Here is a 27,468-nt window from a genome sequence, read left to right on the forward strand (position 1 = left end):
GTAAGAGAAATTAATATAAGATCTACCTTTTTAGCAAATATTAATGATTCAATACAGTATTGTTAACTATAGACATTGTAGTATACATTACATCTCCAGAGATTGCTCATACTTTATAACTAAAACTTTGTACCCTTTGACCAATGTGTTCTCATTTCCCTCTCCTAGTGCCTTGGTAGCCACTATACTACTCTCTGCTTCTATGAATTTGAGTGACTTAGATTCCAGATATAAGTGCAAATGGTGCTTCTCTTTCTATGTTTGGCTTATTCCACTTAACATATTACCATCTAGGTCTATCCCTGTTACACATAGCAGTCGTCATTCTTTTTAAACATTGAATAGTATTCTGTTACATTCACATAGCACAGTTTCTTTATTCATTCAGTCTTTGATGGGTGTTTATGTTTTTTTCATATTTTGACTATTGTGAGTAATTCTGGAGTGAATATGGAAGTGTGGATTTTGCTATGAGATCCTGATTTCTGTTCGCCTGGACATATACTGAAAAGTAGGATTGGTAGATTGTATGGTAATTATATTTTTACTTTTTTGGGGAACTTTCATACTAATTTACAAGTTTCTTTGAATATTCTCAAATATGGTTATTTATATCTTATTATTGATTATTTAATTTCCCTTACATTTTGGGCACGAAGTCTTTTTTAGATGTGTGGACTTTAAAATATATTCTCCAAATTTTGAGTTTATCTTTTCAGTGTTTGTTTTATTGTACTGAAACTTTATAGTTTTAGTGCAATCTTGTCTGTCTAATTTTGCTTCTTTTGCCTGTTTTCTTTGTTATCATATCTAAAAATCACTACCATAAGTAGAGTCAAGGAACCTTTTCTCTGTTACCTTCTATTTTTTGGAATATGGAGAATGCTAGAATGATACATGTGGTATTGTATTTGATTTGAAGACATTAGTATGAGCTCAAATATATCTCCATATAGCTACAGGTATCTAAATATACAAATATTTATAATAAGTATATGTGGATTAGTATACTTACATGCATTTCCTGTAACAGTGAGGTCATCTAGATAACACACCTCAACATCAACAATTACACGTAGAACAAAAGTCTTTGTAATTCTTTCTCCAATAAAAGGAACCAAGAAGAGAAAAATGGTGGAACAGTGAGTACCAGCAACTCAGCTTCTCTGCAACAAAATATCTAGTGTCTTAAAATCCGCAGCTTGCAGAGGAATCAAAGTGAGAGGAGGGTACATGGGAACCAGGATGAAACTGACAAAGGAGAAGAAAAATTATCAACTGATACAGAAGAGATACATCACTTTGCAGAAGAGAAAGGCCCACCCCTGCTGACCAGCCACCAGTTGGTAGATAAAGTGAAACTAAATATTTGTGCTCACAGAGAACTGGAGAACTTCTTTGTGACCCAGAGAATCAGCAGCACCTGGAAACAGTAAAGAAAATACTGGACACTGCTTCCAGAGTGGCCTTCCACAGTCAGCAGTTGGTGAGTGACCTCAGCGCAATACTCATTGTCATAGTTGTAGAACAAGAGTTAGTGGGGACACTACTGGGGTAAAGGGTTGAGTGGTTATCTGTGGATCTCAGAACAACCCTTTGGCTCCAAGATGCACTCCACACTGTCAAGTTCCCAAAGTGGATCAGGGAGGGACAGCTATGGAAGACAGCTTGTGGTTGGAAAGCAGGCTGCAGGGAGTTCTATTAAGAGGCTGGGGCTGGTGAACATGGACCTGCTTCTTTAGTCAGAGGCCAGGGTCAGCCTGAGTTAAACAGCATTGGTAGTTCCCATTGGCATCATGTTCTCGTTGCATACAGAGGTCTGTGCCTGGCACCATTCTGGGGCATACTGCCACCATAGACTGTCAGTGTAAACAGAATATGGCTTGGCTTTAATTCTTTTCCTTAATCTTTGGTCAAGGAAAAGAGCCACATGTCCAAGACAATGGAAAGTTTTCTTTCATTAGTTTTTTAAAAAGAGAATAAAAAATAGTAAAAAAAAATCCTTTACATTAGAATGACACAGAATTTCACTAAGCAAAATGATAGTAATTCAACAATGCTTGTTATATTGCGTATTGTCTTCAAATTAGTTGTTCAGATTAGCAGATATAATCATGTATAATTGGTCAAAATTATTAAAAATTAAAAAGGAGAGATAAAAAGTTTAAGGATTAACTGCTCCTTTCAATAGACTAGCAAAAATCAGCAGTACAATTGTCCAAGCTATCCTGCATATATATATCCTTTCTTCTTTGTCCTTTCTGTCACCTCAGTTCTTCCTTTCCTTTGTCCATCCTCTCAGTTCTCTCTTTCCTTTGAGCAGTTTTTTTCCCTTTCACAGTGTCTATTGTACCTTTCTGATTTTATTTATTCTTTCAGGTTCTTACACTATGGAGACAATAGTTTTTATTTTGTTGTATTTTTATTTTATGATTTATAATTATATATAGCTGATTTCCTCCTCCTGTTCATTTTCCCCATTTTATTTAATTATTGCCCCCCTTTTTATGAGTATGTGTGTTTGTGTGTTTCTTTTCCTCCTTCAATATAGTTGACAGAAGGTGAGGAAATTCTCCATTGTCTCTTTATATCCTTCCTACTTTGGTCATATCTTTTGGTATGATGTCTTGCTCCTGTTTCTTATTCTTTCTCAATTTAGAGGTCATTGTTCTGACTATACTTGGCCATCTAGAGCCTTTGGAATTGGCTTGTAGGAAGAGTTTAGAAAAGTTTCGAGATGGTGGGTGAAGAAGCAGACATGAAATACTTTAAGCTGTACTTGATGGGAAATTCTGGTCAAAGTTTAGATGAACAGAATGCTGATAAAAATGCTGCTGGTAAAGTCCAGAATAAAGGGATTTCAGTTAGGAACAAGGGTTATATTGGCTATTGGATCCCAGGCCATGTTGGTGAGGCCTAAGCAGCAAGTTTGCATTTTGCTTGTGTGCAGAGACTCACACTGAGATTAAGGGTGAAAGACTCGTTTATCTTGCAGAAGAAATTTCAAGATAGTTTAATACTGAGGCAATTGTATGGGTACTATGTGAAGTTTTTAGCCAGACATATACTGAGAATGAAGAGAAAAAAACTCAGCAGGATGTTTGGCCAGAAATGAAGCTAGAGTAAAGTTGCAGACTACAAAAATGGAGCAGATGAGAACTTAGTTGCTGAGAAGGAAGAAGACGATAGAAAAGATGGCCTGAGGACAGCACAAGAACCAGTAGGATGTCATACTTTCTAGTCTCAAAATTATAAAGGTGACTTTGGGATTGGGTTCAGAGTGCTCAGGGTTCCGCATTCTCAACCTCTACAATGAAGAAAGAAGGAAGTATAGCTTTTGCTCCACCTGGTGGCAGACCCTGGCATCGTCTATGTGGCAGCCATTTTAGGTTCATGTAGAATGGTAGATTTATGGGGTAAAGAAGGCTTCCCTTCAGAGTTCCGAAGGCTTGGGAGGCCAGGTAGTGTGCCCCTAAGACAGCAGTGTGTGAAACTGAGAGTGAAAGCCAGATGTGCAGTGAAGACCTCAGAAGGTTGGAGAAGCCAGGAATGTGCATCATCTGAGAAAAACTTCAATGAAGGAACAGATCCCAACCAAGAGAGAACCCATGAGAGCTGCAACCCCAAGTAGTTCCACAGAGGAAGATCTATGAAAGCCCTTTGGAGTTCACATCTTACCACAGACTACCTCAGATGCTAGACATGGAGCTACAGCACTTAATGTTTTCCCTGAAAGATTTTGGACTTGCTTTCATCCCATTCCTTTCTGTCGCCCAGTTGTTTCTCTTGGAATGCAAATGTCTTGTGCCATATTGTGTTGGAAGAATGAACTTTATTTTCATTTGTTCAGAGACTTTTAGCTAAGAGTTTGCCTTAAATATCAGAGGAAACTTTAGACTTGGACTTTTCAGCAGTGGTGAGACTGTTAGGACATTGACAACTCTTACAGGTGGACTAAAGGCTTTTTGCACATAGCATGAATCTTTGGGAACTGAGGAGTGAAGTTTCATGACTTGCATCTAGATGTCTCACAAAGTGTCATGTGGTCATAGGTGGACAGCTTTTAAGGTGGTTAGATTACAGTTCATTATGCTTAGATTAAGGATGTGTGGCTAGGATTAAGAATATGATGCTGGCATTAAGGGTGCCTCAGCATAGGTATGGGTGGCACCACCCAACAGGCAGTTTGCCCAGTTAGGATATAAAGGGATAGAAATAAGGCTTCTTCTACTTATTCTGCTTTTGCTTCATGCTTTGCAATCTCCTGCCTGCTTGCCCTAGACTGTTTCTTCTCTGTGGTGGCCCTCTGCCATGCCTCCCAGACTTGGAACTGGCCAACTATAAACTGAAACCTGTACAAAACATGAGGCATAATGTTTCTTCTTTTAACCTTGAGTGATGGATATTTTGTCTCAGCAGTGAGAAATAACTAAGACACCATCATTAGGACACTTTGTCCCCCTCCTATGTCCTCCTTCCCATACCACATAGCAAAGGACTTACAACAACCCTGTTCTTCCCTTCTCTTTCCCCACTTGTGTTATTGCTTGGTTCCCAACTCCCTGGACTTCATATAACTGACTCTAAAAAGTCACTGTTGAATTGTGTTTTTCACCATTAGAAGAGACAGCCATATCATATAGTGCACATTAACTGTGTGTCAGTACTTGGACTATTATGAAGCTTTCACTATAAATGTGTATTCTTTTTCTCTAGGCTGAAAAGAGATCCAAAATAGAGTGTAATGGTATGTCATTTCTCAACCAGCCCTCATAGATGCCACTGTAATGGGTTATCCTGTTACTAGTGTGGATGATTTAATTGTTTAGGAATAATCCTGATTCAGTAGACAATTTTTTGCTAGTGAATCTGTCTGATAATTCCATCATCAGACCCAGGGAGAGGGACAGAAAGAGTTCCTAACCCAGTAACTTAGACTGGATCAGACTCTCCAAGAATGCTTGACAACTGTTGGCAAGTGCTCCTAACATGGTAAAGAAGTCCTAAGTCTGAGTTAGCTTCAGTGTTGCAATGGGAGTATTACTAGAGTCAGTCTGGTGTGAGAACTTGGACTCACTGGTAAGAAGCTACTTGGGAATCACATATGCAATGTTTCACTGGAATATCTGTGCTGTGTTTTCATTGCACATTTTATACATTTAAAGTTTTTTAAATTTTTTAAAAAATTGTTTAGTTGATACAGGGCCTTGTTACGCAGTTCAGACTCATAGTGATCCTCCTGCCTCAGCCTCCTCAGTGCTGGGATTACAGGTGTGCGCCACCATACCCGGTTTCCATGGCTGGCCAGGCACACCCAAGGTTCTGGGGCTGCAACACCATGTGGCACCAGGGATCAAATCCATGTTCTTGTGCCTGTCATGTAGGTGCTTAGACCGCCAATCTTATCTCTCTAGTCCTTAACATTTTTGTATTTCTTAATTAGTAATGTAGGGTTATGCTATGTTCCTTTATGATTTCATGCAGTTATTATGTTGTTACCTTTGTGTGTTTTTTCTTTCATTGGCTCTGATATAATAGGTATTGGAGTTCTTTCTCTCATCTGAGTTCCCCATCTAGTTTCATTTTTTATTTTATATTTATTTTTTTAAAAGAGAATACAAAATAATAATTAAAAAACATTAGAAACAATATAGAATTTCACTAAATGAAATAATACAAATTGGACATTGTTTGTTGTGCTGCATACCGTTATCTTCAAATTAGTTGTTTAGATTACCAGATATATTCATGCAAAATTGGAAGGTAAAAGTCATAAGAAATTAAAAGAAGAACAAGCATTAATTGATTGTTTCAATAAACCAACAGAAATCAGTAGTACAGTTGTCCAAGGCTTCTTGCCTACATACATAAATCAATATATCTCCTTTCCCCTTTTCCTCATCCCAACATTTCCTTCCCTTTGAACAGATTCTTTCCCATTTTTCAGGACCTATTGCACCTTGCAGATCCTATTTCCTCCTTCAGGCTTTTATACTAGTGAGACAGTGTGATGTTTGCATATGTGGGTCTGATTTATTTGACATAAGAGTATGGCCTAGTTGTATCCATTTACCAATAAAAGCCTCAAATTTAACCTGTTTTGTACCTGAATAATACTACATTATGTAAAAACACCACATCTTTTTTATCCATTTCTCAGTTGATGGGCATTTTGGTTGTTACCAAGATTTAGCTGTGACAAATTGCACTGCTATAAACATGGGTTTACATATATCACTGTGGTATGAGGTTTTCAGTTCTTCTGGAAAAATACCCAGGAGGGGAACGGATGGGTTGAATGGGACCTCTTATCCTTGCTTTTTGAGAAATCTCTACACTGATTTCCATAGTGGTTTTACCAGTCTACACTCCCACCAACAGTGCAGAAGGGCTGTTTTTTCCCTGCAACCTTTCCAGCATTTGTTATTGGTTGACGTCTTAATGATAGCCATTCTTTCTGGGTGAGATATAATCTGTGTTGTTTTAATTTGCCTTTCTCAAACGATTAATGATGAACTTTGTCCATATATTTATTTGCCATTTGTAGTTCTTCCTCTGAGAGGTATATATTTATCTCAGATGCCTGTTTTTGGATTAGGTACTTGAATTTTGGGGGCCTGAATTTTTTTAATGCTTTATATGTTCTACATAGTAGTTCTTGTGAGAGGGACAGTCAACTATAATTTTTTCCCAATTTGTGGGTTTTCTTCTTACTATGTTGTTGATTTCTTTTGGTGTGCAGAAACTTTTTAAAAAGATGAGATGCTAGTTGCTGATTCTTGGAAGTGTTTCATGTACAATTTGGTTTTTGTTCATGAGCTCTTTATCTACCCCTATATCTTTAAGATTTCTACCTACTTTCTCCTCAAGAAGGTTGAGTGTTTAGTTTTAATATTTAAATCTTTGATCCATTTGGATTGTAGGTTTGTGCATAGTGATACACATGGGTCTAATTTTAGCCTTTGGCATAATGAAAGCCAGTTTCTCCAGTACCATTTACTGAAGAGGCTGTGTTTCTTCCAGTGAACACGCTTGGCCCCTTTGTCAAAGTAAGGTGGCTGAGTATGTTTGTAACTGTGCCTGCATCTCCTAATTTGTTGTTTTGATTCTCAGGTCTGTTTTTTTGTTTTGTTTTGTTTTGCAAGTACCTTGCTGATTTTATTTATTTTTATTTTTGCTTTTATTTTTTATTTTTTGTGGAACTGGGGATTGAACTCAGGCCCTTGTGTTTGCCAGGGAAGCGCTTATTCCACTGAGCCATCTCCTCGGCCCTCCTTGCTGATTTTAGCACAGTAGTTTTGTAACAAGAGATTGTGATGCCTCCTGACTTTCCTTTCTCATCCAGGATTACTTTCACTATTCTGGGACTCTTCTGGTTCCAGATGAATTTTCAGATGTTTTCTCTAGATCTATGAGGTATACTAATAGTATTTGAATCAGGATCGCATTAAATATGTATAACAATTGTGGGAATATTGTCATTTTCCCAATGTTGGTTTTTCCTAACTAGGAGCAAGGAATATGTCTTTTGTTTTCTGAAATAATCTACAATCTCTTTTCTTAGAGTACTGTAATTTTAACTATATAAATGTATTCTTTTGTGAGATTTGATTCCTAAGTATTTTCATTTTTTTTTATGTTATGAAAGATGTGGTTTCCCTGACTCCTCTCGGTGTTTGTTTTTTGTGTACAAAAATACTGTTGATTTTTGAGTGTTGACTTTGTATCCTGTATTACTCCATTTGGTTATTAGATCTACAAGCTTCTTGGCAGAGTTTTGTGGGGTTTTCTATGTAGAGTATCATGTTATCTGCAAATAAGGATAATTTCACTTCTTCATTTCCAACCACTATTTCTTTTATCTCTCTATCTTGTCTAATTGCTCTGGCTAATGTTTCTAGAACTATATTGAGTAGAAGTAGATACTGGACATCCTTATCTTGTTCTTGATTTTAAAGTGAAGTCTTTCAGCTCTTGTCTTTAGTATGTTGTTAGATGTTGATTTGTTATAGATAGCTTTTGTCATGTTGAGGTAAAAACCATCTATTCCAATTGTGTGTAATTTTTTTAAATCATGAATGAGTGTTGGACTTTGTAAAAATCTTTTTCTGCATCTATTGAGGTGAAAATCTTTGAGACCTAAGGCTCAGTAAAAAGTTCTTAGTCTTGATATCAAAACCATAACCCATATGAGAAAAAGTCAATAACTGTGACATTTATTTATTTTTTAGATAAGGTCTCTTTGTGTATTCCAGGCTGGTTTAAACTCACTGTGTATCCCAGGCTGGCCTAGAACAATAACTGAGACTATTTCAACATTAAAAAAGAGAACTTTTATTCCGTAAAAGACCCTGTTAAGAGCTTAAAAGGTAAACTACAGGTTAGCAGAAAATATTTTTAAACCATAAATCTGACAAAATATTTCTGTCTAGAGTATATATATTTTAAAAATTCAACCATAAACAATCAACAACCCATCTAGAAACAGGTAAAAGATATGAAGAAGCAATTCACTGAAAATAGCATACAGATGATATATCAACATATAAAAATATGTTCAATGTTACTAGCCATTAAGGAAATATGAATTAAGATCTTGATAAGATATGACTATCCATATATTGGAAAAGCTAAATATATATGTAGTGAGAATACTAAATACTGGTATTTTGGTTCTCTCAGGATGCAATAACAATAACAAAAATAGCACAGAATGAGTGGCATATACAATCAGACACTTATTTGCTCAGAGTTTTGAAGGCTACAAGTCCAAGAACAGGGTGTTAGCATGGTTGATTTCTTCTGAGGTCTCCACTCTTGGCTTATAGGTGGCCATTTTGTCTTATGTCTTTCCTTTCTGCTTATGTACTAATCTTTCCTTACAATATGACATGTAAAAAATTGGATTGTGATCCATCCTGGTATCTTCATTTGAACCTAAATACTCTTTAAAGACCTTATATCTATATATAGTCATATTCTGACATATTAGGATTAGTTTTCAACATAAGACTTTTATGAGAGTACAAGACTGTAACAGCTGAAAAGAATGTAGATACTGGACCACTTGCATATTGCTGATGGGAATAGAAAATAGTAAAAGCACCCTAAAAATAATTTGTAAGTTTCTTGAAAGTACTAAAAATACATCTAACACACAACCTAGCAATTACATCACATTTATCCAAAAGAAGTGAATATTTATGTCTACACAAAATCCATATATAGCATCTTTATTTGCTATTGCTCCAAACTCAGAACCATCAAAGTGTAATTAAATGAGTAATTAAGCATACCATGGCATAACAAAGCATAGAATACTATTCAAGTATAAAAAGAACAAACTGTTGATACAATAGCTTAGATGGTCCACAAGGTTATTATAATAAGTGAAAAATGTCATCTCAAAAAGTCCTATGTTGTACAATTTAATTTAGATAAATTCTCAGAATTACAAAATTATACTGGTTGCTAAGAGTCAGGGATAGTGGAGAAAAGGATAGTAATATAAATGGTTAGTTCAAAGGATAGCTTTGTAATGTTATGTGGTGTTGTATCTTGTTGTGCTCATGATTGTTGTGTGAATTTACATACGTACAGGTCGAGTTTCCTTTTCCAGAATGCTTGCTATCAGATGTGTTTAGGACTTTGTGGGGTATTTGCATATATTATAAGCTCTTGTGGGGTTGGGGCCTAAGTTTAAACACAAAATTCATTTTTTATATATATCTTATACACATGGCCTGAAAGTAATTTTATTTCATATGTTTAATTTCTCTGTATTGACTTTAATATGAGGTCAGGTATAGAATTTTGCAGTTGTAGCATAAGGTTAGTGCTCAAAAACTTTTTGAATTTTGGAGAAATTTCATTTTCAGAGTTTTGTGTTAGAGATATCAACTGGTAATAAGGTGTGATAGGACTATTTGTGCTTTTTTTTTTTTACTACATTATTGTTTTGTTACCTATAAGTTGGTGTAATAAGCGTTCAGAAAACCCTGGTTGCAATTGCCATAGTATAACCCTTAGCAATAACTTAGTCAGACTGTATGCTGCATTAATATTGATGACTCTCCAAACACTAAACATATCTCCATTAAATTTCCACTTAACCAGGTTCCAATAGTTCTACAGCCTGTATCTCAGCATGTTCTTAATTAGGAAAATGTCAATGATAGGTTATTCTGAAGGGAATAATAACAGGGACCTTTGTTCCATTTTTCTTCCCTGGGAGGAAAGAAGAAATGTTGTCCATCATGAAAATTTTTTTTTCATTTAGTGTTTGTTTTCTTGGGTGCTATGTGTAAAAAGTTGTACTGGGTACTCATTTAGTTCAGTTACATTAGAGCTATTTGATTAGATGCCCATCAGAATCAATGAGGGTGATTCTCCTTGTCCACAAGGAAACATTTGGGCCATGCCATAAATGCTAATGAAAGTTATCCATGGATTTCACTTTGAGAAACTTTGAGCTAACTGTTTTGTCCTTTGAGAAAGCTTGGTGATGGGGACTATTTTATTCTTTTTCTAACAGTTATATCCTGTCTAGATTGCTGAGGAGAACAAACTAAAGTGTCTCCAGTTTATCTTGGTATGATACATGCTCCACAAATGTACAAAGCTAATGGTATAGCTATTGCTTGATCATTTGGTGTTTTCCATGACCATTTCTGCAGCCACCTCTCACTGAGTGCTTCATAGTCCTGAGACAAAATAGCAATTTCACCCTAAAGGAGGTAAATCTACCATACCAGAAATATAATTGTTTTGCACTTATGCTCAACTATCTACCCTCATGAACCTGAGCTGCAAATACCAATTAGAAACAGGTGCAAATAGCATATAGCCTGTGTGTACAAGCCTTCTGTTCTAACAGCACAGTATAATAATCTCTGGTTTCATAATGCTTGAAGTAGAAGAATGTTGATTTTGGATCATTTCTTCTAAATGCATATGTTGTATCTCATGAGCTATGTATGGTTTACAGATGCAATATAGGGATTCATGGAGCATTTCCACATAAAAGGATTCTGTTCCAACTGCATAAGGCAATCAATAAAGAACCAGTTTCCTGGCTCAGAAAAAATAAACTCTCCTACCCTCCAATACTGGTGACTATGTGTGTCCTGTCACAGGGTACCCACATGGAGAAGTCTTGTTTTCATATGGTGCTGGGCTTTACTTAATCATACGGTAATGTAGACCATAGTATTTCAAAACACACAAGGCAGAAGGGAGCTAGAATCACTACTTATACACTCTCTGTGGACTCCAAAACTCACATTTCTCCATTCTAGCTTCTATATTTCTGCCTGAAAGACTGCCAAACAAGGATTAAGCTATATATTATTGAGTGCCTCTTGCCTGCCAGGCCTATACTAGGAACAGTATCTAATTTAATCTTCTTAACAACTCTGTAAGGTAAGAAGTATTTTTATTAGCTGTATTCTCTAGAAAAAAGAGCCTTAGGCAAGGATTAAAGGCTAATGCTTTGTTTGGAAGGGGAATCCTTAGGGCAGTGAGAATGAGAGAAGAAGCCAATAGGCCAGAAAGGATAACAAACAAAGTGCAGCAATTTATCACTACACTGGCCACTCTTTCTTCTCAGGCCCTAAAGAGATACCCTGACTGCTCTGCATATCGACCCAGTCAGATATGTGGGTGAGTGTTTGTACAAACTTGTGGGGAAACCATTTTTCAGGAGATTCTACCAGAAGGAAAAAAAGAGAGGAAATTTGTTTGCCTGACTCCATCTTCTGTGTCCCCACTGGTAACTTTTGCTCTGAGGCTGATAGGGAACTTCCTCATATTCCCAGCTTGCTTCAGTGAGCACGTGTGACAGTAGGTCTGGAAGCCACCTTGTGGTGTAGCATTGCACTGAACTAGGCCAGTGGCTGACAGACTGAAAGCATGGGGCTTCTCAGTTTCAGACAGCAAAACAATAGTAGCCAAGAGAGTTAGATATTCATCAATTGGATCCTCTGGAGAGCAGAAGCTGAAGTGGAATTAGGAGTGCATAAGATTTACAGAAGCTCCAATGCCTGTCAAAGACAGCAGAAGAGCAAGCAGAATGAGGCAAAGGAAACCTTCAAACCATAATGCAGACTTGAAAGTTGTGAAAGACAAGATGATGGAAATAATTGGTGAGAGAGAGGCTCCAACTTGGTGTAAATCTGACAGTCTTAGCCAACTCCTCTAATATGTAGGGTCCAGCTCTCCCTGCTTAATTTCGGACTGAAGACCCTCAGAGAAGAGCAAGGGCTCAACTCAAAAGGTAGAGAGCAGACCATTGGAAAGTGTCAGCTCACTGGGATCCTTATGGCTGATAGGGAAGGTCTTTCTGGAAGGTAATTTAGAGCAGGGGAACTTCGTGGGTGCCACAAAAGTAACTGAACTAAAGACAGAGGTACAATCAAGTGAAGTGAAGAAAATTTGAGCAAGCACAAAAGATGTATGTGAAAAAGGATTTCATTCATTTAATAGGGGAGAGACACACTAAGTTATATAAATTGCAGTCACGTGTTGCTTAATGATGCAGATATGTTTTGAGAAGTGCAATGTTAGGCCATTTCATTGTTGTACAAACATCACAAAGTGTATTTACACTAACTAAAATAGCTAAGCCATCACTGGGTAATACAATCTTATGACATGTTACAGGAAGTCTGTGGGGACTCGAGAGTTCCTTTCCCGATTTGCATGTGTGTAACCCTTCTAATTGCCTCGACAGGTAAGTATAGAGTGTTGAAAGATTACTGACACCTCCAAAGAACAAGGAGAGACTCCCTACTTCCTTAACCACTAGTCTCGTTTACCAGTCCCTTGGTCTATTTATGTGCCAGGTCCTGATATAGGGTCTGGGATGTACTTATAAGAAGAGGATTCCAGGGGCCAGAGACATAGCTCAGAGGCATAAGCACTTACCTAGAAAACACAAGGACCTGAGTTCAATCCCTGGCCCCATATGCCATGCATGCCCTTAGCCCCAGAAGCAGGTGTAGTGGCACATGCCTGTAATCCCAGCACTCAGGAAGTTGAGCCAGGATGATCTTTTAAAGTTTGAGATCAGCCTGGGGGCTACAAAAGTAAGCAGAAGGCCAGCCTGAACTGCATAGTGAAACCCTATTTTTAGGAGGAGGAGGGGGAAGAAGATTATTCCTTACTTTCCATGTATTTGGCCTTTAATGTCTCAGCCCAGACAAATAAAGGGATGTGCTTAGTGTGATAAAGCTGAGGATAAAAGGAAGCACGGGGCACTGTGAGTGTATAGAGTAGTATAGAGTAGGGCCAGCCAACCCTACCTGAGAAATTAGGGAACAACTATGAGCATGAGGTAAAGCAGACCTATAGGAAGATCACGAGTTTCTCAAATAACAGATTATGGGAGACGGTACCTGCATGCAGGTGCGTATGCCACTCAGGGAAATGTGTGAGAGTTTCTCAAATTTCAGAATGGTTTACGCCTGCTGTACAACAAAGACTGATAAAGCTGAAGAAGGACTGAATTGTGTATCTTAGGCTGATCTGTTTAAATTTTATTGTATATGTTGTGGGGAGACATTTATGCATTGTATTGTTGAATATGATACACAAGGCTTTGTATTTCACAACAATTACTCTGACAAGAGTTCGGAAAAGGAAAATGGTTTGGAGTAGGAGAGATGTGAAGGTAGACATACTAGTTATAGCATGGCTCCCTGTAACAAAGGTCATGTATGCCTGTATTGCTATGGTAATCTTATTATTTTTAGTGAAATTCTGTGCCATTTCTAATATTTTATAGTTTTTAAAAGCTTTTTATGTATTTATTTATTTATTTGGTACAGGGTCTCACTCTGCAGCTCAGACTTGTAGTGATTCTCCTGTCTCAGCCTCCCCAGTGCTGGGATTATAAGCCTTCGCCACTACGCCTGGTTTCATTGTGGCACTGGCATGGCATGTGGTGCAGGGGATCAAACCTGGGTCCTTGCACTTGCCAGGCAGGTGCTTAGACCACCAAGCTGTCTCCCTAGCCCTTTAATACTGTTTTTATTCTCTTTTTAAAAAAATGCCAACCTGTAAAAATATAAAAAAAATATAGTTAATGGTGATAAGTGTATAGACAAGAGGATGGATTCAGGGTACTTCTTAGAGATGATATTATCTGGTCTTTGTGACTTTAGATTTGGGGTGGCTAGGGACAGAGATGATACCACCTTTCACAGAAGTAGGCATTGAAAAGGATGGAGGAGGGCTGGAGAGATGGCTCAGCAGCATAAGCACCTGCCTAGTACAAAAAAGAAAAGAGTGGAGGGAGAAGGATAAAAGAGATAGGTAAAATGTGCAATGAATTGAGCTATGCATACATTACCAGAAGAAGTATATGGGGAGAGGTTTGGAATATTGCATTTGAGGATCATTCACATATAATCACATGATGAATGTATCCACCAAAATTGCTGAATTTTTCTAGGATGGATGTAGAATTAAAAGAGAGGAGGTTCAAAGATGGAACCCCAGAGTGCAACAATTTTAAAGCATGAGCAAAGGAAGAATGGGAAGAAGATTTGAGAAACTAAGCAGCAGTAATCAGAGGACAGGAGGTAAATCAGGAAAATATAGCTCCAGGAAGTTTTTCTTTGGAAAAATTAAGGATTTGTATACTGAGGAAATGGTTCACTTCCATTCCAACAGGAGAATCTGTGAAAAATTCTCTGTGAGGAAGAAGATACCATAGGTGAATTAGTAACGGAAGGATAAATATATGCATTTATACAATGTTGTGATTGATAAATATATTTCAAGCAGTGGCACATTTGATAAAACTGATGTACAGCCAGGCATGGTGGTACACATCCTTAGTCCTAGCTTTCTGGAGGCAGAATCAGGAGGATCATGAGTTCAACACCAGTGTAGACTACATAGTGAAGTCCTGTGTCAATCAAATACTAGATCAATCACCCAATCAAAACAAAAGTCCTTTATCTACAGATTAGATATATTCTGTGTTTCAATGTCTTTTTAATTTCATAGTTGGTTTTACTTTTTCTTCTCTTTAAAAAATAAAGTATCACTGTGATAATGATAATATTAAAAATAATGACAAAAATGATTCATAATTTTTAAATTTTCAAATAAACTATGATCAAATTTTATTTGTTTTTAAGATGTTTTGTCAAGCCAGGTATAGTGGGATATGCTTGAGACAGGAAGCTTATTTGAAATCAGGAGTTTGGGGCCAGCCTGAACAATATTCAGCCACGTTGACTGAAAAAAAGGGAGAGAAAATAAGTTACTAATATCAGTAATGCAAGTTAGGTGATAACTATTGATTATTATTGATAGCTACTGATTAAAAGAGCAATGAAGGAATATTATACACAGCTCTGTGGCCATAGGTTTGATAATTCACATGAAATAAACCAATTCCTAGAAGCACAAAAACTACCAAAACTCATACAAGAAGAAACAGATAACTTGAATGTTTTTTTTTTTTTTTTTTTTTTTTCTATATTTTAGGGAAAGGTCTTCAGAGTGTTCAGGGTCTCAGTACTAGATTGGACTCATAGTGATCTGCCTGTTTACAGTCTCCCAAGAGCTGGGATTACAGGCATGCACCACCACACCCAGTCTCAATAGCCATCTCAGAGTGCCCTGGGGGCACGGCCGGCACGGCAGGCCCAGGGAACAAACCTCGGTCCTCTGTGCCTGCTTGCAGGTGCTTTAATCAGCTGAGCTATTTGGGAATGTTGTTTTATCTACTAAATAAATTTAATCAATAATGCCACTGTAGAAATGAGCCAATCCCAGGTAGCGTCACCAGTGAATTCTTCCTAACCTTTAAGAAAAATAGATACCAGTTATCCCCAAGCTCTTCCAGAAAATGAAAGCAAAATATCCATTTCCAAAATCACTCTATAAAGTTATCATTACCCTAATAGCAAAACTGAATAAAGTCATTATAAGAAATAGAAACATAGATTATCTCCTATAAATATTGATTAAAAGTCATCAAAATAATAATGAAAACAAAACGAACGTTTAAAAATTCTACACTGTGAGTCAGTGTTTTGAATAGAATTGTTCTAAATCAAAGAAGCAGAATCACAAGGGCTTCAAAAGCATTAAGTGAATTGCGTCTGCTGTTGTTTACATTTGTTATCTCCTAAGAGTTCATGTGCTAGAAGCTTGGCTCCTAGTATGCTCACGTTGAGGTCGTAGAACTTTTAAAAGTACAGCTGAATGGAAGTTCATTACTAGGGGATGGGGATCACACCCTTGTGAAGGGGTTAATGCTGTCTCCAAAGAGTGGGTTAGATATTGTGGAGCTACATAAGTTTCTGTAAGAGCAAGTTAGAAGAGTTAGGCTGACCCCTTCCTGTCTCTTACCTCCTTGCTTGCACACGTGTCCCTTTTACGTATGGCAGGCTCCTTTTCTACTTCTCTGCCATGTTGTGACACAGCCAGCTAATGCTGTTTGGCCTTTTCCAGTCACTAGAATCATGAACCAAATAAACCTTTTTTGTTCTTTAAACTTACCCAATATCCTGGTATTATACATCTAGACATAAGAATCTAAGATACTATACACCCATGGAGAATCAAGGTTTTTTTTTGCTTTCTTTTTTTTTTGTAACATCAGGGATCAAACTCAGGAGCTTGTGCCTGCCAGGCAGACACTTATGCCACTCTGGCCCAAGGTTTGCTTTTATTGTTGGAAAAAAGAAATCTTGTAGTGCAATAACAAGATTGTAAAAAGTGATGTTTTCACAAGGGCTCACAAAAGAAGAAATTTTCTTTGATCAGTATTATCCAAAGCTCCTGTCATGGAAGAACACCAATAGGATAATGCTATACTCTAGGGGCAAACATAGAAGCTGGTACACCATTTAGGAGGAAACTTTAATCCAGCAGATTTTATATTGGAATTATATCCCTTGTGCTTTTACTGTCTTTATACCTTCATAAGTAGCTCAGTTATCATGTTTCTCCTTAAATTAGCCTATTATGGCTGTACCATCTCTAACTGTCTAGAACCTTGACTGATATTTACACCCGACTATGTCCGTATGTACAGCCCAATGCAGGATCTGTTGCTCCAGCAAGTCTTTCTCATATTGGTAAATGATCAGCCCAATACTCCAGTTGCTCAAGAAAAATAACTTACTTTTTTTTTTACAGGTTTTTTTAAAATAAGAAATGGGCAAAGTCAGCTTTCTTTTCAGAATCAAAATGTGTAGAACAAGGGGAAAAATTATGGTATTTAACCTTTATAAGTATGAGCCTCCACAAATAATGCAACCAGGTTTTACATTTTTAACAGCCCTTCTACACACTCCATCTTCTCTATTTTGGTTCCAAGTTTTATCTTCATTACCAATTATGCCAATTCTGTTGTTATACAGAAGTAGCCTTCCCAGATTGTGTCAGAGATTACTACTTAGCTGACCCCTCCACGACTACCCAAAAAAAAAAAAATAGAGAGGATGGAGTGTAATATGAGCAGTACAGAGTCTTATGCAGTTCATGAGGACTGCTTAGTCCTTCCATGAATCTGGTTGCTAACATTTCTATTATATTTTGACAATGACTCCCAACTGTTATTCTCTGTGAGAAATGGGTGAGTACATTCCTAATAAAAAACACCAGGTTCAAAACAACATTTTACTTTTGTTGTGATAAAAAGTCACATTTTCAATAGAACCTTGAAATGTTGACATATTCTCTTATTGTGCACAATGCTGAGGTTCTCTTATGATTCACTTTAAAACTGCAGTTAAAAATGTACGAAAAAGAAAAGAAAAAATCAACCCACAAAGCTTCTCGAAAAGAAACCCACAGGCACTTCCTCTTGAGGGATGTTTAAAAAGTTAGCCTGCTAAAGAAAACAGTCAACTTCTTGTGAAGGTTTTGGAGAAATATGTATCAGTTCATTTTATTTGGGTATTCAGTAATATCCTTGGTGACACTGCTGACTCCATGGCTTCTGACCCCAGAAATGACCCTGCTGCCACTGTTTGTAGCCCTGAGATTGATTTTCGTAGCCACAGTTGTTTCCTCTTCCTCTGAAGTTCTGGTTATAGTTTCCTCGGTTAGGCATTCCACCTCTGTTGTAGTTCCCTCTGTTTGAATACCTTCCTGGGCCTGGAAAAACAGGACCACAAGGGTACGGATAACAGATTACTCCACTTCCACCACCGCCGCCACCTCTCTGGGGCATGTTGCCCCTCCTTTTATAACCACTATGGTTACCAGGAGCTCCCCCTCTGAAGTTTCCACCACGCATGTTGAATCTTCCACGTCCTCTATAGCCACCACCTCTGTTAAACTGGTTTTTGCTCTTCTTTGAGCCAGTGTTCGGTTTCTTTTCTGGTGGATGTGCCTTTTAGCTTTCTTCCTTATACTGCTTCAGAAGCTTTTGGGCTTCTTCCTTCTGAAGTTCAACATAGGTTATTTCATCAAAGCACTCAGCCACCTCTGGCAGGGTGAAGTTTCCTTTCATTTTGAGGACTGCATGCTCTGGCAGGCCTTTCCCCTCTACTTCCGCTTTCTTCTGTGTCCTCTGCTTATAGTCTTCATCTTTTGGGCAAACAACAACAGCCTTTTGCTGGAAGCCTGCAAACAGGCACATTTTTCTTCTCTGGGCAGCAGCAGACACATTTGTCTGATCCAGAATAAAATTCCGCTTCTTACGGGCAGCAATCTCAATAAACTTCCCAAGACACTGCGGGGCTCACTACAACAGTGTGTTTAGCTTTCCAGTATCTACCATTTGCTTCTTAAAACCAGCAAGCATCATTTTCTCCACAATGCTATTTATTGTTGTATCTACCAGGGTGTTCAGCTACATGTTTAGTAACCCAAGTAATTTTCCGGCTCCTGGCAAGCCAATTGTCATCACAACTTCATAATCTTTCTTCTCTTCAGGTCCCTTTGGTCCTCTTACTCGATCCTCTAATGGGACATTTTGAATGAGAGTGTAGTCTTCAAGAATTAAAAAATATGGCTTTCCTTCTGACCAAAATTAAATGCAACTGCACAGTTGTAGCAGAGAACATGTTGAAAGAGTGGCCGCCCATCGAGAACTTCCTTACTATTCTTGAAGGCAACACCAAGATTTGTCCATTCTTAGCATAGGAAAGTTCTACTTCATCACTTGAAGTAATCACATCGTTTTTCATCAAACTTTTCTCCACAGTCTTCTGTCTCACAGTTGTATGTTTTTATTCCCTATAGACAATAGCCATAAGAAAATTCTTCTTTGCCGAGTAACATTCCACTTGTGGTTAGTGACCAACCAATCCGAACTTCATGTATGTCAATATTTTTGTGTATACATACCATACTGGAATCTTCTCTGTAACCTTCATCTCAAAACAGACTTTGCCTTTTGCCTTTTAACACACTGTAAGAGGACCTTCCTCCAGCCCAAAGAAAAGCAAAGTGAGGGAAGAAGCACTGAAGCAATCTCTTGAGGTTTTAAAATGTAAATCACAATTATAAGCATCAAGACAAACCACCATGTCATCGAAGTGCTCATCTTTTTCAACAGGTGGCTAAGGAGATTTGGCTCTGCTGTACTTGTTCTCTTTGATGTACTCAAAATATCCTCGGCCATGATCTTCTTGAGGTCTTTTTACCCCTCTCTTTTTATCTCTGCCTTTCTGCTGTTTTGCCATCTCCTCCCGCCAGCTGCTGGCCCTGCCTCACCCTGGGAGGAGCTCCCGGCACCGCGAAGAGTGAGGTGGGGCCTGCTCTTCCCTGTGGCCTCCTTGGTGGCCCTGCGCTGCTGGAGGTTAGAGGGTGGGGCTGGGGCATAGCAGGCAGTTGGGCCTGCCGCTCTCCGTGCCCGTTCTCCTCGCCCGTACCCTCCTCCTTCTTCTCGCCAAGTGTGTCCTCTCCTTCCTGGAAGCCCTGATCATTGCCGTTCTTGTCCTCAGACGTGGCCTCCTACTCTTCCAGCGGGCCCACGTCGCCCGCCCCCGCAGTCCCTAGCTCCGTCTGGTCACCATCCAATGCGGCAGTGCCTTCCTCCTCTTCTTCCTCCTCATTGCCGCCAGCCGCAGCCTCCTGCTTGAGGCCTGCGCCTGAGCGCCTGGCGGAATCCCTGCCCAGGTCCAGGCTGCTCTTCCTGCTCCATGGTGGGGTGCCCCCCGGCCTCGTCGCCCAATGCGGCCTTGAGCTGATCCATGAGCTCGGCCTTGAGGCCTTCATCAGACAGGCGCCTCTTCTTGAGCTCCTCTTTCAGCCCCGACACCTTCAGCTTTTTTACAATAGGCAAGGAACTCATGGTGAGGGCCCCAATTAACCACTGGGTGCTGGCTCAACTTCGGCTCCCGTCCTTCTGCCACTGGTAGTGGCTGCTTCTTGGCCAGGGCGGCAGTATGGCTGGAGATGGCTGCGTGCTACACAGAGCGGACCTGCCTGGTGTTGAATGGCGCCAGGTCTGTTTTTTTTTTTTTTCCCCAGCATAGCTTGTTTTGACGCCTTTCTCTATAATGTTGTATGGAGGCAGCAAATCCTATTATGTCTACTTTAAAATTATATCCATAATGATGTAAGCCATTATCATCTATTTTGTAGATTGTTAATAGTTTCCTCCTAAATGGTTCACCTGCTTCTATGTTTGCCCTCTAGACTCTAGCATTATCCTAACAACTCAGATCATATCATTCCCTATGTGGAACTCTAGGGGCTTATTTGCTATAGAATAAAATCAAGCTCCTGCCTATATCCCCCGAAAACTTTCTCACCTCAGCTCGTAACACTTTGTCCTCTCCTTCTGCAACATCCACAGTTGTCTCCTGGTTGTTGGTCTAACAGGTTAAGCACATCATTATTTTGAGATCTTTGCTCCAATGTGGCAATGCTTTCCTCAATCATCCTGTTTAAGGGACCTTGGTCTCCTTCTGTTATCCTTATCCATCTTCTGTATTTCATCTTTTTCTTTATAGCATGTATCACTGGCATATATTTGCTTACTGTCTTTATAACCTGCATATAAAACAGTGGTCTTGACTGTTTTGTTCATGTTGACTCCCAGGGCCTACAACAGTTTTCAGTCCACAATAGGTGCTCCACAAATATTTACTGAATGAGTGACTATCTGTAGTAACTGACATTAGAGTGTGTAAGGTATAGCTTTTATATTGTATCAATCTAATTTTCAGTAATGATCTAAAAGTTTTTGACTAAGACTTCAAATAAAAAATTTCTAAAAAGTTCAGGGTAGTATTTTCAGAAAGAAAGTAACCAATGTGCATTAAACTTTTTAGGATATTTGCATTTATTGTCAACAAGGTCTGAGCTAGGTCTTTTTGTCCCATCATACACTATAGTGAAAGTTAACAAGAGAGAGTAAGAGTTGTTGTCACTTTTTTTTTTGAAGTTTTTTTTATTTTTGGCGGAACCGGGGATTGAACTCAGATCCTTGCGTTTGCCAGTCAAGCGCTTATCCTACTGAGCCATCTCCCCGGCCAGAGTTATCACTTTTTAAAGAAAATGTACAACTTTACATATGACCATTGTATGTGGACAGATGGGATCATTGCAGTAGCAGGATATATTTTCCTAAATTCCTATCAAGTATTCTAGTTGATGTGTTATTATGGAGAAAGTGGAGATTATATCCTGTCTGAATAAGATAGGTAATACTTCTGACTCTACCTCCTTGGAGAATTAGAAGGTTTCAACATATAATTTGACATAAAATGAATGCTTTATCAAGAAAAATCTTTGTGGGGCGAGGGAGACAGCTCAATAGAATAAGCACTTGCCTAGTAAGTGCAAGGGCCTGAGTTCAATCCCCGGTTCCGTCAAAAAAAAAAAAAAAAAAAAAAAAGGAAAAGAAAAAAACGAAAAGAAAAATCTTTTTATTTTACACTCATAAACTTTGCATATCCCCATACCTTCATTTTTTCCACACCAGTCAGTTCATATACCCTGGTCTGTGTATCTGCTCTGTATTTTAGAAATTTTTACCTAGAGTCAGGCTGTAAGATTATCACAGCCAGAGACGTGGATTGTTTTATTTAGTACCTAATAACCTTTCACTAAAGAAATTGCTTTTAGTAAATGACATGTGGGCACTGGGAAATTTCAGCTTGAAGGAATTAGCAGAGAAATCGAGTGAAACAGACACTTCTTACCCTAAACTTCCTTCACTGCTTCCCACAGTGTCTTCCTTTTTAGGAATCTTAGAATAAACTGCTCTCAACTTTATAATTATTTGTGTTAAACAAACTGCCTAGGGGGAAAACAGGCTATTAGAAATCATGTAGACTCTATAAATCATGTTCAATATTAATTTTACTTTATGTTGAGCCACTAGAATACAAACAACTAAATTGTTGGAAATGTCTAGGACTCTATGTTCCTGTATTACTGCTGATTTTTTCCCTTTTCATCAACCTGCTCACACGTTCATTTATTTCCTCTTCTACAGCATGTCTTTTTTAAATCAACCTAAAATCCTTTATCATGTTACCTGGGTGTAAGTAAATAATTGTGATTGTGTGTGTGTGTGTGCTTTGTTCATTTTGCTTGTTTCTCACTGTTGTATCATTAATTGTGTATGAATCTATACCAAGCAAGAGAAAGATATCGGCACATGTCCTAGGTTGTCTTTTCAATCCTTACCATTTACAGAATGCTTTCAAAACTGTGTAAGCTCAAAACTTAACCACCCATGGATCCTTGATGATTATATCTTCAAAAAATCCCAGAGTTGTTGATATGGTCATGACATTGACCATATATATAAATATAAGCCACTTTTGTGTTTTTGCTCTTCTTCTGATAACCAACTTGAATATAAATACATGTGGAAAAACTAAAAATTGTTCAATCTAAGTGTTAAATAACTGTTAAATATAGGTTACAATACATACAACTATTCATTGTATTACTCTGTGCCCCTTTTTTAACTTTGAAAATTTTTCTAAAATAAAAAAATCAAAATGTGATGTTGCAAAAGAGTCCTCTGACCTTATTATAACTTGAAATATGCTAGACTGATTAGAATTAAAAGAACCCCAAAGTTATGTGAATCTTGAAGCAGTCCTATTATGCTAATAAGTTGGACATCTGCACTTCTCTCCTTGGAGATAAGAAATGATTTGTGCTAAACAAAACAAAAAAAAATGTCTTTAAACATTATTCCAAGTTAAGTATTGTATTGTTGCACTGTGTTGTGTGAGTGGGGCAAGACTTTTTAAAGTCTGTTATGTATTTTATTTACTTTACACATATTCCTTGGAAAATATTCTCTGGAAATGGTATCCTCTGTTTTTTTTTTCCCAGATATGGTTCTGTAGAATTCACATATTTGAGCATTCATATCATGAATATTACTGAAGTCCCTTCTGAATCTGTCCCAACATTATAAGTTTTCTGGGCTCTTACTCTTATCCTCATGCAGATGTACAACTTGACAACATCTGGTTCCGATTCTGAGTTGAACCATGCACTATGAAATATGATGAATATTTCACTTTCTCTAGTGACCCAGCTTATCCTTATCATCTGCTTACCAAAGCTGTCAAATATCATTTGAGCTCTCAAACTCAAGGGAACTTTCTAATCCACTTAAGCTGAAAAATAAGTTTTCTCTAGGAGGAGAGAATATGGTTTTGTGGCTTATTTCTGTGAGATATTCAGCTAAATATTTATTGACCATTTCTAAGCTGCTCCAATTATGTCCTGGATAGAATAAAGAAATCAGTTGTGTTTTGAAGGTTAGCTAGTTTTTACAGTTTTACAGACAGGAATACAAGAGAGATCTGCTATGTGGGAGAAATTTTTTTTCTTTTCTTCCTCCCCCTATTTCTAGTTTTCAAAATAGGGTCTCACTATGTAGTACTGGCTGGTCTCAAATCTTGATCCTTCTGCTTCAGCCTCCCTATGAGTGTTCTCAATGCTGTCTTTCAGTCGTGTTTTTTTTTTTTTTTTAAACTTTTTTATAACTTTTAAAAAAATGTATTTAGTACAGGGTCTACAGGGTCTCACTATGTACATTAGATTCGTATTGATCCTCCTGTTTTCAGCTTCCCAAGTGCTGAGATTACAGGTGCTCACACCACCACGCCCAGTCTCCATCACCATTTCAGTGTGCTGCAGGGGGCGGGGCTGGCGCGGCACGACAGGAATTGTACCCGGTCACTGTGCTCTGCCTAAGCAGGCGCTTTAGTCCATCTGGGCGGCTTTCTATTTTTTATTAGTACATGTTTGGAATACAAAATGGTTACACTCCTCGTGGGGAGTGGGAGGTGTAAATAACACATCTCAATTCTTTTTTTCTTACTTCCTCCTCTTCTCTTTTCCTCTCAGCTTGTGATCCCCTTCCCTTTTGCAAAAGATCTATGTCCCTTTTCCTCATTCTTTATCTTTGTTCTTTATTTAGACTTTGCATTTCTCATATAAAAGAAAACCTGTTTAAACTTGTGTGTTTGCTTTATTTCACTTAATATTATGGTCTCAAGGTGTATGCATTTTCCTCTAAATGATTCAACTTTAACTTTCTTTATTGCAGAATAATACTCCATTATGTGTAAACTCTACGTGTTCTTTACCCATTCATCTATTGATGGACATATATGCTGGTTCCAAGTTTTACATATTGTAAATTATGGAGAATATAAGCATGTGTGTATCCCTGTAATAGGATGTCTAACTGCTTTGGGAAGATACTTAGAAGGGGAATACCTGAGTCAAATGGAATTTCTAGTTTGAGTTTTTTTGAGGAATTGCTATATTGATTTTCGTAGTGGCTGTACTATTTTACCTGTGAAGTGAGAGTGTAAAATGGTTTCCTTTTTGCCACAACCTCACCAGCATGTGTTATGATTTGATTTCTTTTTTTTTATTTTCGCAGAACCGGGGATTGAACTCAGGCCCTTGCGCTTGCCAGGGGAAGCGCTTATCCCACTGAGCCATCTCCCTGGCCCATGATTTGATTTCTTGATGATAGCCTTTGTTTCTGGAGTAAGATGGACTTTCAGTGTTGTTTTAATTTGCATTTCTCTAGTGGTCAGTGATGTTGGACATTTTCTCCTATATTTATTGGCTATTTGTACTTCTGAGAAGTGTCTATTTCATTTGCCCATTTTCTGATTGGCTCTTTTATATTGGGGGTGTACATTTGAGTTCTTGTACATTCTAGATGTTAGTCCCCTGGTTGAGAAATAGCTGATAATTTTTTCCCATTCTGTAAATTGTTTCTTTTCTCTCCTGGTCATTTCCTTTGTAGTGTAGAAACTTTTTAATTTGATGTGATCCTATTTGTTTATTATTTTTTTTATTTTAGGGAAGGGTCTACAGGGTGTTCAGTGTCTCACTACTAGATTGGACTCATAGTGATCCACCTGTTTATAGCCTCCCAAGAGCTGGGATTACAGGTGCTTGCCACCATGCCCAGTCTCAATTGCTGTCTCAGTGCGCCCTGGGGGGTTGAGCCCGGCATGACAGGCTCGGGGATCGAACCTCTGGCCCCTGTGCCTGCTTGTGGGTGCTTTAATCTGCTGAGCTGTTTGGCTGGCCCCCTACTTGTTGATTCTTGATGTTGTTTTTTTGTGAAATTGGTGTCTTGTTCAGAAAGTCCTTGTTTATGCCTGTACCCTCATGAAATGAACCTATTTTATATTCTCGTAGATTAAGTTTTTGTGTTTTAACATTCACCACTTTGATTCATTTTGAGTTTAGATCAGTACTTGGAAACATAAATAAGTCTACATTTAATCTTCTGTATGTGGATAAACTGTTTTCTTAGCCTCATGTATGAACAAGGGTATATTTCTTCCCATTATCTTTCTGGCCCCTTTGTTGATGATCACATTGCTGAATGTGTCTGGGTTGTTCCTGTATCCTTTGTTCGGCTGTTTTTGTGCTAGTGCTATGCTCTTTTCATCACTGTGGCTTTGCAATACAGTACAACCTCAAATCTTGGGTTATGGCGTCTCCTGCTTTGCTCTTGTTGCCTAGGATTGCACTTGCTATTCTGGGTCACCTCTGGTTCCATGAATTTTAGAATTTTCTCTAATTTTATGAGGGATGCTGTTGATATTTACATTGGGATTGTGTTAATTACAATCCCAGTTTTGAAAGTGTGACCATTTTTACTATAGTAGTTCTGCCTGTCCATGAATAAGGGATATATTTTCACTGTCTGATGTCCTCTTAAATCTCCTTTTTTGAAGGAGTATAATTTCCATTGTAGAGGTCTTTCACTTCCTTGGTTAAGTTAGTTCCCAGTCATTTAATTTTTCTTGATGTTATTATGAATGATATAATTTTTCTAATTTCTTTATCAGTGTATTTATAATTGGCATATAAATTACTGATTTTTGTGTGTTGATTTTATATCCTGCTATATTACTGAATTTGGTTGTTATTTCTAAAAGATTTTTGAGGCCAAGGAGATGGCTCAGTGGAATAAGTGCTTCCCTGGCAAGAGCAAGGGCCTGAGTTCAATCCCTGGTTCTGCCAAAAAAAAAAAAAAAACCCAAAAAACAAAACAAACACCCCAAATTTTAAAAGATTTTTGGTGGACTTTTTTCCATCATCTACATAGAGGATACTATCATCTAAAATGGTGATAATTTGACTTCTCTTTTCCTGTCCACATCCCTTTTACTTTTTATTTTGCCTTTTTGATCTTGCTAGTGTTCTGAATACTATATTGAACAGGAGTTGTGATACTAGACATTTTGACCTTCCTGATTTTATAGAAAAAGTTTTTAGTTTTTACCTATTTAATAAAATATTGGCAGTCTATTTGTCATAAATGGCCTTTTGTCAGTTTAGAATAAAGTCCTTTAATACCTGTTTTCTTCAGGATTTTCTTTCATGAATGGATGTTGGAATCTGTGAAAGGTTTTTTCTGCATTTATTGAGATTATCATGTGATTTTTGTCCTTGTTTATATTATGGGATGGATTACCCTTATTGATTTACATATGTTATACTTGTATCAGCGGTATGAAACTTACTTGGTTATAATGTATGATATTTTTAATGATCTGTTACATCCTGATTGCCAGTAACTTGCTTAGAAGTTTTGCATCTATGAGAGATTGCCCTGTAGTTCTCTTTTCTGTTGGGTCCTGTTTTTGAAATCAGGACACTACTAGATTTCTGGAATGATTTTTAGGAATACTCCTTTCCTTGAAATTTCATTAAAGCATTTTAGGACTATGGGCATTAGATATTCTCTCAAGATTTTGAAGAATTCAGTGGTGAATCCTTCAGACCCTTGGCTTTTCTTGGTTAAAATTGTTTATTACTGCTTGAATTTTATTGCCGGTATTGGTTTATTCAGGGTTTTTATATCTTCTTGGTTTAGTCTTGTCAATTCATATGTATCTGGGAATCTATTCAGTTTCTCTGAAGTCTCCAAGTTTATGGAGTTCAAGTTTTTAAAGTAGTTACTAATACTCTTCTGAATTCCAGCCGGATTTATTGTGATTTTACCTCATTCATTTCTAATTGCATTGA

At 37.8% G+C, this 27,468-nt stretch overlaps 2 pseudogenes; one reads left to right on the plus strand and one right to left on the minus strand.

Moving 5' to 3' along the window:
- The window catches only part of LOC101563228, a 513,765-nt pseudogene that overhangs the window by 264,780 nt on the left and 221,517 nt on the right, over positions 1 to 27,468 (plus strand).
- On the minus strand, positions 17,927 to 20,269 carry LOC101592276 (annotated as a pseudogene).

This window comes from Octodon degus, unplaced genomic scaffold (genome assembly GCF_000260255.1).
Source record: "Octodon degus isolate 3935 unplaced genomic scaffold, OctDeg1.0 scaffold00223, whole genome shotgun sequence".
Classification (NCBI taxonomy): domain Eukaryota; kingdom Metazoa; phylum Chordata; class Mammalia; order Rodentia; family Octodontidae; genus Octodon; species Octodon degus.